This window comes from Mytilus edulis, chromosome 14 (genome assembly GCF_963676685.1).
Source record: "Mytilus edulis chromosome 14, xbMytEdul2.2, whole genome shotgun sequence".
Lineage (NCBI taxonomy): Eukaryota > Metazoa > Mollusca > Bivalvia > Mytilida > Mytilidae > Mytilus > Mytilus edulis.
The window spans coordinates 64,905,784-64,924,283 of NC_092357.1; the positions used below are offsets into that span (position 1 = coordinate 64,905,784).

General features: G+C 34.1%; 1 long non-coding RNA gene across 1 annotated transcript; it reads left to right on the forward strand.

Annotated features, from left to right (window-relative positions):
- The first annotated feature begins 1,257 nt into the window (after positions 1-1,257).
- LOC139503844 (uncharacterized) lies at positions 1,258-16,464 on the forward strand. Its single transcript, XR_011659202.1, has 3 exons — positions 1,258-2,382; positions 14,356-14,481; positions 16,220-16,464. It is a non-coding gene; the product is annotated as an uncharacterized lncRNA (long non-coding RNA).
- Positions 16,465-18,500: the final 2,036 nt, after the last annotated feature.

The window sequence follows — 18,500 nt, forward strand, 5'->3', positions numbered from 1 at the left end:
TTCTCACATTTGGAAAATCACTGATTCTACACGTCTACAAAATCTTCTTTTTCTTATTCCAAATTGAACGTCACTGTCAATTGCTTTTGTAGATATTATTATTTACATAGTGTGCTAGTGACCTAATACGGTATAAATGGGGTCAGTAAATTCCATATGGGGTGAGAGCGAAGCTCGAATCCCCATATGGAATTTACTGATCCCTTATATATACCGTATTACGTCACTAGCACACTATGTAACGAATTTATCTTACCGACTATCTAAACGTGTAAAATTTAGACTAGTGACCTCTCAAAATGAGCAAGTCTTCAATACAGTTAGCATTAACATGATTAAGAAACTTTGATCCTCCAAAAACAGATGCCAACAATGACAACTTGTTAGATTTAAATCTGTTTTATGAATTTATTTCACTTTATCATCACTTGCTCCGTCTGTTGAAACCTTTAAGATTTTTTTCTCAGTACTGGGTGGTTTTTTTTTCTAAAGGGACCTACATGACCTAACACCACTACTTACCGTGTATGAAATAAGCCCCGCCTCCTTATTACCTTATATGGAATATAAAGGGACGTAATCTTCCTATATCTACGTAATTCCACTACTAACCGTGTATGACATTAACCCCCGCCTCCCAACTAACCTAATATTAAATATACACGGTTTCCACGAGGACGCTTTTAACCAATCATATTCCTAGAAATGTATAGGAGGTAAGATAAAGGAATTAAGATATTAATTGAAGTCGAAATCTGACATATCATATCTTGTCATCAGAGCCCCACGTTCACATATTTATTTGAGTCTTTGAGACTGATGCATATGCAAAGCAAAAAAAAAAGGGGGGGGGTCCCATTTGCTTTTCGTTCATCTGGCCTGAACCATTTCGGCTTCATTGGAGGTACCAGGGAAATATTCCCAGCCGGCACAGCTCCAGTCCATCATTTGACTTACTTGGCAAATTGGAGACTGCATAGACTAGATAGAAAGTCATGAAAGCTCCCTCTTTTATGATACCAATGAGGGAGCCTCAGCTGTAGCTGCTCGAAATGAGTTCCAAACTGTCACTGTTCTTCAAACTGACACTACTTCCGGATTATAATCCACGGATATTTCCTTTCATTGATCATGCCTCGAGTGTACAATACTAATAGCAAACAAATCGAATCAATTGCAGAGACATTCCAATAATTTCTCTTTACTTTACATCAGCTCTGGGACCAAATCGATCAGAGAGAACTTAATTTGTTTCATCGCAGAGATCAAAACCAATCATTTGGCACATAACAAGCGATGAACTATCAATAATTTGTTTTTTGGAAAGGAAATAATCTTTTATCCTAAATGTGTTTAAGAATTTGGAAAAACTGCAGACAAATTAGAAGCTAACTATTGGTAGTGATAATGCACCGAGGTTACATGTATTTTCAAGATTTAGTAAATTAGATTATGGAAAAACTGCAGACACATTATAAGCTCTCAATTACATGTAACATACGACGAGACTATTTTCAAGATTCGGTAAACCACATTGAATGACGAATAAATCATAATATATAAAACAAAATCAGTGTTTTTTATGCGCTTATTTAAAGATTTTGTGATTCTACGTGTAAAATTGATGTAGTTGATCGGAAATACAGGATTCAACGGAACAGAAATGCAGTGCATACTATCACTTAGTTAATTATGTGTACGACTTTTGTCGTGTATGTTTTTCAAGCACTTTTTAAGAACATGCGATAGATTTGACGAGAAGCAGTTATTTAAATTTACGATTCATAATTTTTCTTTCTATCTGGTATCTTTTAAACAGTGTTGAAGTTTGGAACAATCGAAAAGGAACATTTGAGGAGATCTACATATTAAAGCCATTATAAATTGAATTATTTTAATTAACTCAATGTACATGTATTTGTCAAAATACCATTGACCAATGATAAACCATAACAAGGAACAGCTACTCTACTTCTAAAGGGATTCAATGCAAAAGTGATTTCGTTTAAGAAATATGTTAATCGTTATTCAATTTAGAGGACTACTGCTTTGCAAAGTCTGTATTTGAACAGATATAAATAAGGAGGTCAAATGTTTGAACACCAAAGTGTGAAAGTTGAATTTCCCGTAAACAAGTATTGATATATGATGTCGTTATTTTTGCTGAAGCCCGTGTGACTTTAACTGCAAATGTCAATATTCCAATATTAACTTATGTAACAAACATCCCCCTTGCTGTTACTTTTAATTACAGTTCGCTTGGCGTTGTATATTTTAAAAACGTAGAAATGACAATATGAGTGCAGGACATTGAATGGCAATATCTGGATACTATGGAAGTTTTAACCGTTTTTGCAGTGGTCATGGCCTATTTTTGTACAGGTTTGTATTTAATACATGTACTTTTTTACGATAATAACACATTTGGCACACATCGAAAGATTTGTATATAATTTGTCGAGGTATGTTGAATAAACACACAAACATTAAACACGAAAACCGAAAAAAAAAGAAAACAAACTAACACAAACGTTCTGTATACAGAAATTTAGTAGATCACTTAAATATTCCTTCATGCATATGATGTAGTGGTTGATGTTTTGTGTACGCGTGTTCTCCTTGTTCTGCACTTCTCTACACAAGAATGCCATTGGTGTAGTTGTTGGTGTTTTGTGTACGCGTGTTCTCCTTGTTCTGCACTTCTCTACACAAGAATGCCATTAATGTAGTTGTTGATGTTTTGTGTACGCGTGTTCTCCTTGTTCTGTACTTCTCTACACAAGAATGTCATTGCTGTAGTTGTTGGTGTTTTGTGTACGCGTGTTCTCCTTGTTCTGCACTTCTCTACACAAGAATGCCATTAATGTAGTTGTTGATGTTTTGTGTACGCGTGTTCTCCTTGTTCTGTACTTCTCTACACAAGAATGTCATTGCTGTAGTTGTTGGTGTTTTGTTTACGCGTGTTCTACTTGTTCTGCACTTCTCTACACAAGAATGCCATTGACGTAGTTGTTGGTGTTTTGTGTACGTGTGTTCTCCTTGTTCTGCACTTCTCTACACAAGAATGCCATTGATGTAGTTGTTGGTGTTTTGTGTACGCGTGTTCTCCTTGTTCTGTACTTCTCTACACAAGAATGCCATTGATGTAGTTGTTGGTGTTTTGTGTACGTGTGTTTTCCTTGTTCTGCACTTCTCTACACAAGAATGCCATTGATGTAGTTGTTGGTGTTTTGTGTACGCGTGTTCTCCTTGTTCTGTACTTCTCTACACAAGAATGCCATTGATGTAGTTGTTGGTGTTTTGTGTACGTGTGTTCTCTTTGTTCTGCACTTCTCTACACAATAATGCCATTGATGTAGTTGTTGGTGTTTTGTGTACGCGTGTTCTACTTGTTCTGTACTTCTCTACACAAGAATGCCATTGATGTAGTTGTTGGTGTTTTATGTACGAGTGTTCTACTTGTGCTGTACTTCTCTACACAAGAATGTCATTTTCTAGAATTATAATGGTTGCTATGATCTAAACTATAGTACATTCGACCTTTGTGTTTATCCTTTAATATACAATCATTGTTCTTTCGTTAATTTGCAAATCACTTATCAGTTTAAAAGTTAAAACCCCTAGACGTCTTTTATCATTTGTGTGTGTCGTTTGGTTGCTGTCTTATAACATTAAAAGATCTGAAGGCTATACAGATTGCAACATTACATTTCACCCAGCTACATGCTTGTGTGATTTACCAATGACAAAGTCAGAAAGTCAGCTGTTATATATCTTGATAATTATACCCCCGCTTTGAAAAAGGGGGTATACTGTTTTACCTCTGTCTGTCCATCAGTCCGTCCGTCTATTAGTCCGTCAGTCCGTCCGTCCCATGAATATCTTTCGTCACATTTTTCTCTCGAACTACAATACAAGGATTTCTGCAATTTGGTTTCAAGGTTTATATAAATCTGCTATACCGTGTGATGTGTTTTCAGATTCATCACTCGACAACTTCCTGTTTACCAAACACTTGTATGATTTTACACATGTAGCCAAGTTGAAAATTTTTGTCACATTTTTCTCAGGAACTACAATACAAGGATTTCTGAAATTTGGTTTCAAGGTTTATATAAATCTGCTATACCGTGTGATGCGTTTTCAGATTCATCACTCGACAACTTCCTGTTTACCGAACGCTTGTATGATTTTACACATGTAGCTAAGTTGAAAATTTTCGTCACATTTTTCTCAGGAACTACAATACAAGGATTTCGGAAATTTGGTTTCAAGGTTAATATAAGTCTGTTATACCGTGTGATGCGTTTTCAGATTCATCATTTGACAACTTCCTGTTTACCGAACACTTGATGTAGTCAAGTTGAAAATTTTCGTCACATTTTCCTCAGGAACTACAATACAAGGATTTCTGAAATTTGGTTTCAGGGTTTATATAAGTCAGCTATACTGTATGATGCGTTTTCAGATTCATCACTCGACAACTTCCTGTTTACCGAACACTTGCATATTTTTACACTATTAAAATTATCCACTTGCGGCGGGGGTATCATCAGTGAGCAGTAGCTCGCAGTTTCACTTGTTTAGTCAATTTCGAACGGCGCCAAAGAGAGATCTGTAAAATTCTATGTAACATTTTGTCATAACTGTCTTACACAGTCCAGCTTAGAGCTAGATATATAGACACTTGCATATTGTACAAGAACGTTTTTTATCAGATCTAAAACCAGCAAAGCTCGGGCCTATGACTAATTTAATAACCTTATATAATTCATAATCTTATGTAATGGCGTTCTCTATGTAGTATACGATTTATATATTGTTTGCATCACTCCCTGAAAGTTGAGCGTGTCTTCGTCAAGTTATCTATCATACTCGAAAGGTAACTCGCTTGCTGAGAATTGAACATTTAAGACAATATTTTCATGGAACCAGTCCAGAACTTTATCGAAATATAACCAGATCATGTCATTATACATAATTCTAAAAAATATCAGACATAAAAAATGAAATTCCAACATATCTTGCCCTTGACCCATTCGGGGCCTTGAGCGGCCCAAGACTGTCTGCAGAAAGACTATATTCGTGCACTGCGCGCAGAACTTCAACAAAGCTATGCTTTGAGCTAGGCACTAAAGACATCATTCGTAAATATAGCTCAACATGCAGACTTCTAATACGTTGAGGTATTTCACATCCAATTTTTTTATGGAAATATTCTTTATAAAGCACAAAGGTGTCAGTATTCACCTCAGAAACTTACAAAACCTTTGAATAGACTTATTAAGAAGGGATATAATTACGATACTGTTGTCAAGTCATTAAAGATTGCATATTTTGGCGTTAATATTGAGTCACTGATAAGGTCTTTGCATCGGAACTAAACACATTTATTCTAAAAACAGTTGTTGGCATGACACGGGTTATGTTCTTCTCATATATGTTATGATGGTATGATACTAAACCCCTAACGGGAAGGATTGTGCCTGATGTTCATATGATGAAATCATAATCTTTCAGTCAGTTTAATTGAAGTCTGGAGCTGGCATGTCAGCTAACTGCTAGTAGTCTGTTGTTATTTATGTATTATTGTCATTTTGTTTATTTTCTTTGGTTACATCTTCTGACATCAGACTCGGACTTCTCTTGAGGTGAATTTTAATGTGCGTATTGTTATGCGTTTACTTTTCTACATTGGTTAGAGGTATAGGGGGAGGGTTGAGATCTCACAAACATGTTTAACCCCGCCGCATTTTTGCGCCTGTCCCAAGTCAGGAGCCTCTGGCCTTTGTTAGTCTTGTATTGTTTTAGTTTTAGTTTCTTGTGTACAATTTGGAAATTAGTATGGCGTTCATTATCACTGGACTAGTATATATTTGTTTAGGGGCCAGCTGAAGGACGCCTCCGGGTGCGGGAATTTCTCGCTACATTGAAGACCTGTTGGTGACCCTGTGCTGTTGTTTTTTATTTGGTCGGGTTGTTGTCTCTTTGACACATTCCCCATTTCCATTCTCAATTTTACTAGACTACATCAGATTAATTAATGTCTGTAATTTACTGAAACCCCTATATATATGGTCTTTCAACATTAAATTGGACCGGTATATTACAGCCATAAGACAATGCCTACCATTTAACGGAATATAACCGTGATTTGCTCTAATGTTAAAAGTCTCGAAGGTATATTTTCCTCATTTAAATCCTTGACAACCGTAAAGTCGTCAATTATCGTAAACAAGTAATTGATTGCAGTGTGTACATGTACATGCTATAGGAATTATCAGTTCTATACGACTTATTTAATTTGTATTGACAAAGTATTCTATTCAATATATAAAGTGATACAGTTGTTGACAGTTTACATGGTAATGTTGAAACAAGTAATAGGTTGCATTCTACAGAAATTCACATTACTTTGAGATTTATGTAATTTGTATTGACAAAGTGTTATATTCAGAATATAAAGCTACAAAGTTGTTGACAGTTTACATGGTATCGTTGAAACAAGTACAAATGTAATAGAATGCAGTCTATAGAAATTCACATTACTTTGCGACTTAACAAAGTAATTTATTCCATACAGACAAAGGCTTTAAGCTGAACAGTTGTAAAACGTTTGCACCATAATGTTGATACAAGTAATCATTTTTATTTAGTCTGTGACTTATTTAATATGTGTTAACAAAGAATTAAATTCAATGCAAGTAAAGCCAGTAGCAACACCAGATATTTGCAAACGGGGCCCCACTGACTGCTTAAGAGGGGACCCGCTTCAGTCATGTTTCAGTGATTCCCTAGATAATCAATTTTTCTAACAAAAAGGGGGACCGGACCCACTTGTTTTTCCCTTACATTCTCCTATGAAAGCCATACAGTTACTAAAAGATCAAATTATAATGTTGAAACAATTAATAAATTGAAGTCTGTAAAAATTCACATTAATCTCCGACTTATTAAATTTGTATTGATAAAATTTCGATTCCAAGTATCGCGATACATTTGTTAAAAGTTTCATCTTAATGTTGACACAAGTAATGAAAACAGAATGTTTGTCGATAAAAATTTAAGTGCTACTCCGCTTAAGAATCGTGATTCATACATGTAGATTGGAAACCTTTTTTTTATATTTGATATTTTGTTCAAAATGCAAAGTTATATTTAAAATTACCAAAGATGTTTCCTTTAACCCTTGGTCATGGCAGATGTTAATTATATGAAATGCACTATGAAAGTCTAAATGGGGAAATAACTCCATAATATTCACTTAATTTTGTTATATTTTTCATTCCACTTCTGAATCATTTCTTTTCCGAATTGTACATTTTAAATTGTTAGCGTTTTCACGCTACTTTAAAGTGCTACTTTAGTGTAATTTCGTGGCGGTCTGTTTTTATTGGTGAAGGAAGCCAAATACCTACCTACGATAGGAAAACTGAAATTCCTAGTCCATGAAGATCGGAGTCGTGTGCACCTGCACGGGTGGGGTTCAAACTTACAACCTCCAGTATTGACTGGTTAGAACTACTTAACCACAGGCCACCTTATTATACATGTCATTTTCCTACTATTATATGTTTTGCATGAAATTCTCAAAACTTGATCATTTTTCTTAAAATAATTTTGATGTTCGGTAAAAATAACTGTAACTAACCACTATACTCAGCCACTATAACCCTAAAGGATTATGTAACCTTTTGTTGATTCAATGCTAAACATGTTAAAATTTTCAAGAAATTCCACAGCCTTTTTCCTTGTACTCTCATATTTGGCAATTTCGATGCATGATCATGAGATAGAGGATTATTGCATGCAGTGCTAGCAATGATTTCCTTAAAATAAATTTATAAATTTAGTTATTTTGGTTAAAACAAGTATAAATATGGACCAATTCAAGTAAACCTTCTAGGGTGCGATCAGCTTTAGTGACTTAGCACGAGGTGTTTTGGAATTTAAAGGTTGTTTAGGACTTTTTGTTAACAATTATAGACGCTAACATGTACATTATAGAAAAGCAAGTGACTGAGTAATCTATGTATCAAATTTTATAACAAAAATCTGTGTATCAAAGTCTGTGGATTTTCTACAAAAACTTTGGTTTTATTTTCACCAAATTCTCTTTCTCTACTAAATGCAATTAAACTATTATAGATAATAATGCTTTGTAAGAAGTGTTCCCTTAGTATATATGTACAAAATGGGCAATATATACAAAATGGGCAATATATATTATTCATTATATTTGCTGTTTTGATACTATTGCAGATTCAAACTATCGTAATTCACAGGATACAGAAGGGGTCATAAATCTTAAATAGAACACGCATTTGAATGTACTCATTCCTTTTCATAAAACTTGATTTAAATTCAATTTAATTTAAATCTTTATTGCCATAAAACTACATATATATATTTATATTATGTGACACAACATAACAAAATGAAAATAAAAAATAACAACAAGATCATTAATATACATAATAAAAGTAAATATTTTAAGAGTCCCCTGTTCTCAGTTCAATAGACTGTTTTAAAAAAGATCCTAGCTTATGTACCTGAATGTGTGAAATTGGGTTGAGTGTATATGTTATTTTATCCATGTCATTTAAATGTATAAAGTTGATATTCTCATTTATCAAAAAAATCAAAAATAAACATTTCTAGTATTATGGTTTCTATTACAATATAAAAAGAAATGAATTTCATCTTCAATTTGTTTACAGTTTTTGCATAATCTTTCTTCTCTTGGTATTTTAAGGTATCTTCCTTTTTCTATTACTAGAAAACGTACAACTTTAAAACGAAAACCATTTTGGGGTTCATATTTCACTGACTTCTGGAAAAATTATAAGGTTCTGCTCTTTTTCAAACATTTCTGACCAATCCTATATATATATATGTCTATCAACTTTCTTTTCTATACTCTATAGCTTTTGATGAAATCTCGCTCGAAATAACCACACTGTTTAAGTTCTGTAAATGACAGTTCATATAAATCAGCAGTTAAATGCTGTGTTACACCTTAATATCGGAGCATTCATTGCAATCTAGTAACACTCCGCTAAGAAAATGTTTACATCGATTCTATTTTTCTTGTTTCATCTCTAACAATGACATTCTACACTTTATTTTCTTCTCCAGTAATAAATCTATATAATTGAAGACAACGGTTTGTTGAAAGCTGGTAATGAGACGTATCTGACATTTTCATTATTTGTAAACCTCCCAAGAGAAGAGTCAAATTGATTTCTTCCACAATAGTAATTCGTTTACTTTTTGTTTGTATTAAAGCCAATTGGAAAATGTTGAAAAGATCAGCTGATCTCCTTCATAATAGATATAAGAAGATGTATCATAAGTGCCAATGCGACAACTCTCCATAGTAACCAAGTCACAATGTGTAAAACATAAACAACTTTAGATCAAATTACGGCCTTCAACACAGAATCTAAGTTTAAACCGAACAGCAAGCTATCAATGGCACCAACATGACTAGAATAAAACAATCAATATAAAAAAGAAGATGTGGTATGATTGCCAATGAGACAACTATCTACAAAAGACCAAAATGACACAGACATTAACAACTATAGGTCACCATACGGCCTTCAACAATGAGCAAAGCCCATACCGCATAGTCAGCTATAAAAAGCCCCGATAAGAAAATGTAAAACAATTCAAACGAGAAAACTAACGGCCTTATTTATGTAAAAAAATGAAGACAGGAAAACCAACGGTCTAAAATATAATTATATACAAGAAAACAGAAATCATCATCAATCGACAACTACTGAACCATTCGTCTCAACTCGGCCGATTCCGTCTACCGAGGATTGCCGAATGCTACTGAACATCAGATTCCTGACTGAGGATACTTTAGGTGTAAACACTTTTGCAGAGAATGTTTTCATCGATTCTATATTACTTGTTTCATCTCTCAATACTATTCTACCCTTTATTTTCTTCTTCTGTAATAAATCTATATAAAAAAATAATCTAATTGAAGACGACGTCTTTTGAAAGCTTATAATGAGACGTATCTGACATTTTCATTATTTGTAAACCTCCCTAAAGAAGAGTCAAATTGATTTCTTCAACAATAGTAATTTTGTTTGTATTAAAGCAAATTGGAATATGTAGCAGCCGATCTGCTGATCTTGTCTACTTGGATGATTAAGAGAAACTAACGGTAAAATAGAGAATGGAAATGGGGAATATGCAAGGTCAAACAGATGTCATGCAGAGAGCATGAACTTCATTACAAAATTGCTTGTATCCACGAGGACTCGAACCCGGGTCAGCGCGTTAATGGACTGAGCTAGAGATGTACTTCCTTAGCTCAACCGCTTAATTACAGCTGACTAAGATCATTTGAACTCCCACATGTTCTAAGGGAATCAATCCCGTCACACTTCTGCCACCTCTTACAGTGTAATTTCACCCCTACATGTACTTGCTATTTGGGGTATGAAATATGAAGACGTCACATACATTTGGAAGGGGTGCTACAAAAATTGGCAAACAAACACTCTCCACACTAGGGACTATGGACAAAAAAATCAAAGGACGATAACTGTGTACTCGGACCTATTGTTATACATTTGTCATTGCTTGACATGTTACAGATTACTTCAAGAGTTCTACTCATCGTTTTAGACTGTACGGTGGTCGAGCTATCATTACTAACTTATTTCATACTCAAAAACCCATTTTACATTAATTAACAAATTAAAAAACGTTCAGTTTTGATTTCGATATTTGAGAATTATAAATTTGCCTAGCAGAAGTAGTATTACTCAGTGGCGGATCCAGAATTTTTCAGATGTGGAGGCCCACAGCTGACTGTCTAAGGGGAGGACCGCTCCAGTCATGCTTCATTGATTCCCTTTATAATCAACCATTTTATCCAGAAAAAGGGGCACCCTGTCCCCCCTCTCACCAGCCTCTGATTTTCTTTCAGATTCCTACATATTTATATCATCTTTATAGAAAGAAATAGCATTTGATTTTTTATATAATTATATAAAAAAAAAGATATATGGTATAATTGCCAATGAGACAACTCTTCACAAGCGATCAAAGTACCAATACACTGTCAGAAAGTACTCTTTCCATATAGGAAAAAGATACTTCAGAAAGCTGAATAAATAACGTATGAAATTCCAATGACACGCCGTGGCGATGATAGCTTCAGTTTCTTTAATGTTCCAGACATTTAAATCTAAAATTAGATTAGTTTGACACTAATTCTATGGAATATAGTCCCTTGTGGTCTTACATAACTTGTAACGGATCACATTACGGTAATTGGATATAACACGTAAACTTCAACGCTCTATGACTTAATATCCCGTGTCACGATGAGGCTCGACAGGGAATACATGATGGATTTGTAAGCTATGAAAATAAATGATTGATAGGTGAAATCAAATAAGATCATGGTAACCATAAAACATTATCATTTAAGGTCTTAAGATTGAAAAATCAATTTATATTAAATTTGTTTTCGTTTTTTTTTGTTTCATTGGTCTCTTATTAGGTCGGAGATATTTTAAGCTCGGTCTTTGTTAAACATAGCTTTTTATCACGCAAATTGAGTTCAAATTGAGAATGGAAACAAGGAATTTGTCATAGAAACAATTTTACAACCCGACCAAAGAGCGGACAACAACACAAGGCCACCAATGGGTGTTCAACGCAGTGAGAAAATACCACACCCGGAGAAATAGCATGTGAATTTTTTTTTAAGAGATTGAATGATCTTAAAAAAAATATGAAATTTCTTTTACCTTTTATTGTATGATACATGTAGGTAATTAAATGAATGTAAATATATATCATTTAACAAAAATAAAAAAAGAAGATGAGGTATGAATGCCAATGAGACAAGTTGAACCCTCCACAAAATACCAAAATGACACAGAAATTAACAACTATAAATCACCAAACGGTCTTCAATAATAAGCAAAGCCAAAACCATAAGCTATAAAAGACCCCGAATTAAATTACAATATAAAACAATTCAAACGAGAAAACTAACGGCCTAATTATTTATGTATAAGAAATGAACGAAAAACAAATATGTAACACATAAACAAACGACGACCACTGAATTGCAGGCTCGTGACTTGGGACAGGCACATACACACAGAATGTTGCGGGGTTAATCATGTTAGCGGCCGATCCCAATCCTCCGCTTTACCTGGGACAGTGGTACTATAACAGTACAACAACAGAACGAACTATAAAAAAAACTTAACTCATCAGATGGATAAATATACAAGTGGAAGTGGACGGATACTTGTACATTTTCAATAAAATTAAAACGGATATGTAGAAAAGACAGCAACTCAACGATACAAACAAATCAGTGTATTATTATTTCCGAATCACAGAAATGTAGTGTGGGTAATATTTGTTATAGTGTTTACACAAAACCTTCGGATTGGATAACACCGTCCTAATCTATTGTAATGCAACCGTTAACGTGTAGTTTGTTTTTTTCAGTTTTGGGTACAAAAAAGATACAATTACATTTTATATAGCCGATGATAGATCTGTAAACAAATGAAACACATCGAAAAATATCGTGGAGACTCTTGAATTTGTGAATGACTTTTAAGAGTCCAGTTACAACCGTTTCATGCATGATCAATAGTTTAATTAAAATGTTGTGTGATATGCATATATATATGTGTGTCTTACTTGTACTTGACCGACTCATTCGAGCAAACCTGTCTGTTTTTTTAATAATAAACGCCAAGTGCTATAAGCCTTAGTGTTTTCTTTTTAAAGTTTTTGGTTAATTATGTTTGAACCTGGCTGGGATCAAACTCACGAGATCCCGTGCCTTAGGGAAGCATGCTTAACTATGAGACCATATAGCTTAAAACGCGATAGAACACGGTCGTACTTCTTCAACACATTGTCTTTACGAAACACCTAGCTCATCAAGTGAGCTTTATCACTAAATGGTTAAGTCGCAACATGGTCTAGAATTTCTTAACCATTGAGGCGATATTCAAGATAGTTATATACCCCTCTAAGGCATGTGGCATACCATCGATGGAGAATTCGTCCGTTCGTTTATTTTAACGTGTGTACTCTCATTTTTCGACAATTCGTGTTTTTGTCCCACATTTGTATATGCAAATACTAGATTTTTTCACAGAAGTCTACCTACATGATAAATATAAACATTTGCACGACCTCCTATTTATTCTTCAGCCGAAATGTACATGTGTGTAGAGTTTACTTTTCCCCATGACATCGATGTTATCATATCCGCACACGTGACCTGTTGTTTAATTTTTTTCAAACCCCTTTTGATAATTGACCTGTTGAATTATATTGACTTCGGACTTTGTCTTCGGTGAATATAATCAGTTCCATATGTATTTACCTCGTCGAAAGTCCATACATTTGTATTGATTTCAGTCAATATACTTTTGGGTCGACATATCCTCGTATGCTTTATTATGTATTAATCGTTCGACGTTACGCGCGGTTAATGTAACTATACGTCTTGAACTTCTTATTTTCTAAATAGCTTTAGCAAATATCATTTTCGTGTTCAAATTTATTTCACATATTAGAACAAAAAGACTAATGAAATATTTAATGTTTATCCGTACTATTTATCAATATGTATGTCGTGTTTAGTTATAAAAACAAGCGGATAAAAAAATGCTGGTATGCAAACTAATAACCATTTGCCACATGTGGAGCAGGATATCTGCTTACCCTTCCGGAGCACCTGAGATCACCCCTAGTTTTTGGTGGGGTTCGTGTTGTTTATTCTTTAGTTTTCTATGTTGTGTCATGTGTACTATTGTTTTTCTGTTTGTCTTTTTCTTTTTTAGCCATGGCTTTTGTCAGTTTGTTTTAGATTTATGAGTTTGACTGTCCATTTGGTATCTTTTGTCCCCTTTTTTTTTAAGTTTAGAAAGTATACATAGCTTAGGCAGTGGAATAAAACATTCATTTCCCTTGGCCTCGGGAGATATGAAGATTTGACAACCCTCGAAAAATCATATTTTCCTCGGGCAGAGCCCTCGTGAAATATGAATATTCTTGGGTTAACAAATCTTTATATCTCCCTTCGGCTCGGGAAATAAATGAATAATATTGTACGTTGAGAACAAACATGCTATGCCAGAGGAGGTGTTTCATGATGGTGCCGTGTGCAAAAAAACAACAAGTCACGTGATCATTATAACTTACATCATCAACGCTGTAAAGGAGAACACAAGAGCTGATAGTAGTAGTATTAGGTTTTAAACAAAGAGAGTTATCTCACATGCTTCCAAACTTATTGATTAATTGACAATCGCAAAAATACTATTCTTTAATTTTCAGAATGTCATGGACTCATGTGTTATAAATGTGAAAACGAACGAAACAATTTTCTGTGTGTTGGAGAATATAATCTGAAGCAATGTGACTCGGGATTTGATACTTGTCAGACGACAGTGTCATACTCAGGTAAATATCGTATGTAAAGCAGAGTGATTCATTTGTGATTCAGGAATATATTATACTTGCAAGACAGCCTTGACATACTCAGGTAAATATAATCTAAAGCAAAATGATTCTTTTGTGATTCAGGAAAAATATACTTGTCAGTCAACATTGTCACACTCAGGTAAATATAATATAAGTAAAGTGATTCATTTGTGATTCAGGATTCGATACTTGTTAGACGACAGTGTCATACACAGGTGAATATAATCTGAAGTAAAATAATTAATTTTTGATTCAGGATTCGATACTTGTCAGGCGACAGTGGCATACTCGGGTAAATACAATCTTAAGTAAAGCGATTTCTTTGTGATTCAGAAATCAATTCTTGTAAGACAACAGTGTCATACTCAGGTATAATACAATCTGAAGCCTTTTGATTCATTCGTGATTCAGAAATCAATACTTGCTGGACTACATTGTCATACTCAGGTACATATAATATAAAGTAAAGTGATTCTTTTGTGATTCAGGAATTTATGCTTGTCAGACAATATTGTCATACTCAGTTAAATATAATATAAGTAAAGTGATTCAATTATGGTTCAGGAATCGATACTTGTCAGACAACATTGTCACACACGGGTAAATATAATCTTAAGTAAAGTGATTCAGGATTCGCTACTTGTCAGACGACAGTGTCATACACAGGTTAATATAATATAAGTAAAGTGATTCATTTGTGATTCAGGAATCGATACTTGTAAGGACAACATTGTCATACTCAGGTAAATATAATATAAGTAAAGTGATTCATTTGTGATTCAGGAATCGATACTTGTCATACGACATTGTCATACTCAGATAAATATAATCTACCGTAAAGTGATTCACTTGTGATTCAGGATTCGATTATTGTCAGACGACAGTGTCATACTCAGGTAAATATAATATAAGTAAAGTGATATTCCTTTGTGATTCAGGAATCGATGCTTGTCAGACAACATTGTCATACTCAGGTAAATATAATATAAGTAAAGTTATTTATTTGTGATTCAGGAATAGATACTTGTCTGACACCATTGTCATACTCAGGTAAATACAATATAAGTAAAGTGATTCATTTGTGATTCAGGAATCGATACTTGTCATACGACATTGTCATACTCAGGTAAATATAATATAGGTAAAGTGATTCATTTGTGATTAAGGATTCGATACTTGTCAGACGACAGTGTCATACACAGGTGAATATAATCTGAAGTAAAGTGATTCATTTGTGATTCAGGAATTGATACTTGTCAGACGACACTGTCATTCTCAGATTTAATATTTTACAAAGGCATGTGATTCATATGTGTTTCGAATTTGGTACCTCATAGACAACGTTGTCATACTCAGGTATTATAATATAATCTAAAGCAAAGTTATTCGTTTGGGATTCAGGGATATGCTTGCCAGACGACAGTGTCATATTTAGGTATAACATAATATAAAGCAATATAAATCAGTCTGGCAGGATTCGATTCTTGTCAAAAAACGTTGTCATATATCCAATATTTTATGGTAATATTCTTTACAAAGTACAATAATGTCGGCATTCAAAAGCTAGTTATGATATTGTTGTCAAATAATCAACCTTATGCGGAGGCGCTATGTAGTAAACTAAATGTACATTTTATTACGAAATTTTCAATATATCACAATTTACAATGCTTTTAACATGTTGAGTTATGTGTTATTTATTTCTCTTTTTTTACAGAGGTAAGCGAACAGCTTTCAATAATCAAGACCTGTACGAAAAATTCCTCGTGTCACCTGCAAATAAAAGAACATTCGGAATCCGTCCCATGTGATCAAACCGGAAGTAGTTGGATATGCACCACGTGTTGTAATGAGGACGCGTGTAATTTAAACAATGCACCTAGTAAAGCCTCGTTCTCATCCGTTCTGTCATATATGAATATATTTTTGTATTTATGCATTAAATGTATTATCTAAATTTTACTTTGTGTTTATCAATCATTGTATTTTTACAACGAGCAAAGGTACAGTGAAATTTTTTTTATCAAATGAATGTAATATCTAAATATTGTTTTTCCGTCTATAAAGAAATAACATAAAAAATGTTGTGAACCCTGAATAACCCGCATGAAGTGCGCCGCGAATTTGATGTTATTTCGAATAGACATGAAAATGTTACAGTCATTCCTTATAATTTTATTCTAAATTCCAATTTCAGGAGTAAATCATGAAAAAAATGTTGATGATATCACGGTCACATGACAAAATTATGTATATGAACTGATAGACAAAAAACTTTCAGCAAATCAGAAGACCTGTTAAATCCAAAATTAAATTATCATCAAACAATCGTAAAGGTATATAGGAAGATGTGGTGTGAGTGCCAATGAGACAACTCTCCATCCAAATAACAATTTAAAAAAGTAAACCATTATAGGTCAATGTACGGCCTTCAACACGGAGCCTTGGCTCACACCGAACAATAAGCTATAAAGGACCCCAGAGTAACTAGTGTAAAACCGTTCAAACGGGAAAACCAACGGTCTAATAGGTATATGAGTTAGTTGATAAGCCATTATAAAACGTATACAGTTTTGTAATAAAGTGAATCCTGTTGATATAATCTTTATATACACAGAGTCTATGAATTTGTCGATTTTTTTGGAAATTGAAAGAACAGGGGGGTCTCACCGTCATTTAAGCGGTCTCATGTATGTTTTCGCTTTATATATTGAATATCCAACTGTTACTTCTGGTCCTCCGTAAACATGGAAGACAGGAAGCGTACCCAAACTCTTTTTAGTCTCTACATGTACCTATTAACTAACCTTAATATTAGGCAGATTTAGAGATCAAGGGGCTGTCACCACAATCTAATTAAAAACCGATCTCTCATCGCTCCTGTTTCTGATATGTCGCGTGGGAGATCTAACGAAACCGGCTTTGAGGTCACATGTGAGTGAACTAAAAGTCATGAACTTATAAAGATATGCAAATGAGTTGACGACCTATTAATAAGCCAATCAAAAAAGTTTATGAATTATTATGACTGACTATTTCGTCGTAAATAAAATGAGTTACATCCCTTTGCCTTACGTTAAACTTCCAAGATCGTGGAAGACTCAATTTCATTGGTCGAAAAAGACACACCTACGAGGTCACTCACATGTGACCTCAAAGCGGGTTTCGTTAGATCTCCCATGCGACATATCAGAAACAGGAGCGATGAGAGATCGGTTTTTAATTAGATTGCTGTCACCATTGCCCTGTGCCAATTGTCCTGAAATGTTGACAATTTTTAGCTTAAAAGTGACAACCTAAGCCCTCCGTAAAGGGGAGGATACAGCCATTTTGAAAAGGAGGGGGGGGGGGGGGGGCTCCACCGTAGATATGAAAGATGACCTTATTCTGGGAAATCCTTTTGATATCTTTTTATATATACAGAGTCTATGAATTTGTCGAATTTTATGGACATTGAAAAACTAGGGGGGTCTCACCGTCATTTGAGCGGTCTCAGGTAGGTTTTCACTATATATTTCTTTTTTCGGGGTTTTCCATATATTTATATTTATATTTATATATCTTTCTAGAGTAATCGGTTTTGTTTTGGTTTTAAGAAATGTTAGATATAATTTTATATTTTTTATGTCGTTTTATTGATAAAAATGTATATTATATAGTCAGACAAATATGCAACTTACATAAGCATTGATACGGGTGTATATTCGGACAACGAGAGTTTATTAAGACAACTTGAAGGTGTCATAAAACGATTTCCTACATTGTACGTATCTTTTTTATTCCTTTCTACTATGAAAATTATGCTTTTTAATGTTATTAAATACTTTATTGTTTTATGATTTTCAACTAAATTTGATTATCGCAACGCGGGTAAATTATCACGTTGTGATTGGTTTAACACCGTCACGTGGTGACCCCGTATGAGACCGTACTGGGGGGTTAGTAAATTCCATAGAGGGTTCATAACGCGTTAATGGTGACTTCATCTACATGTAATA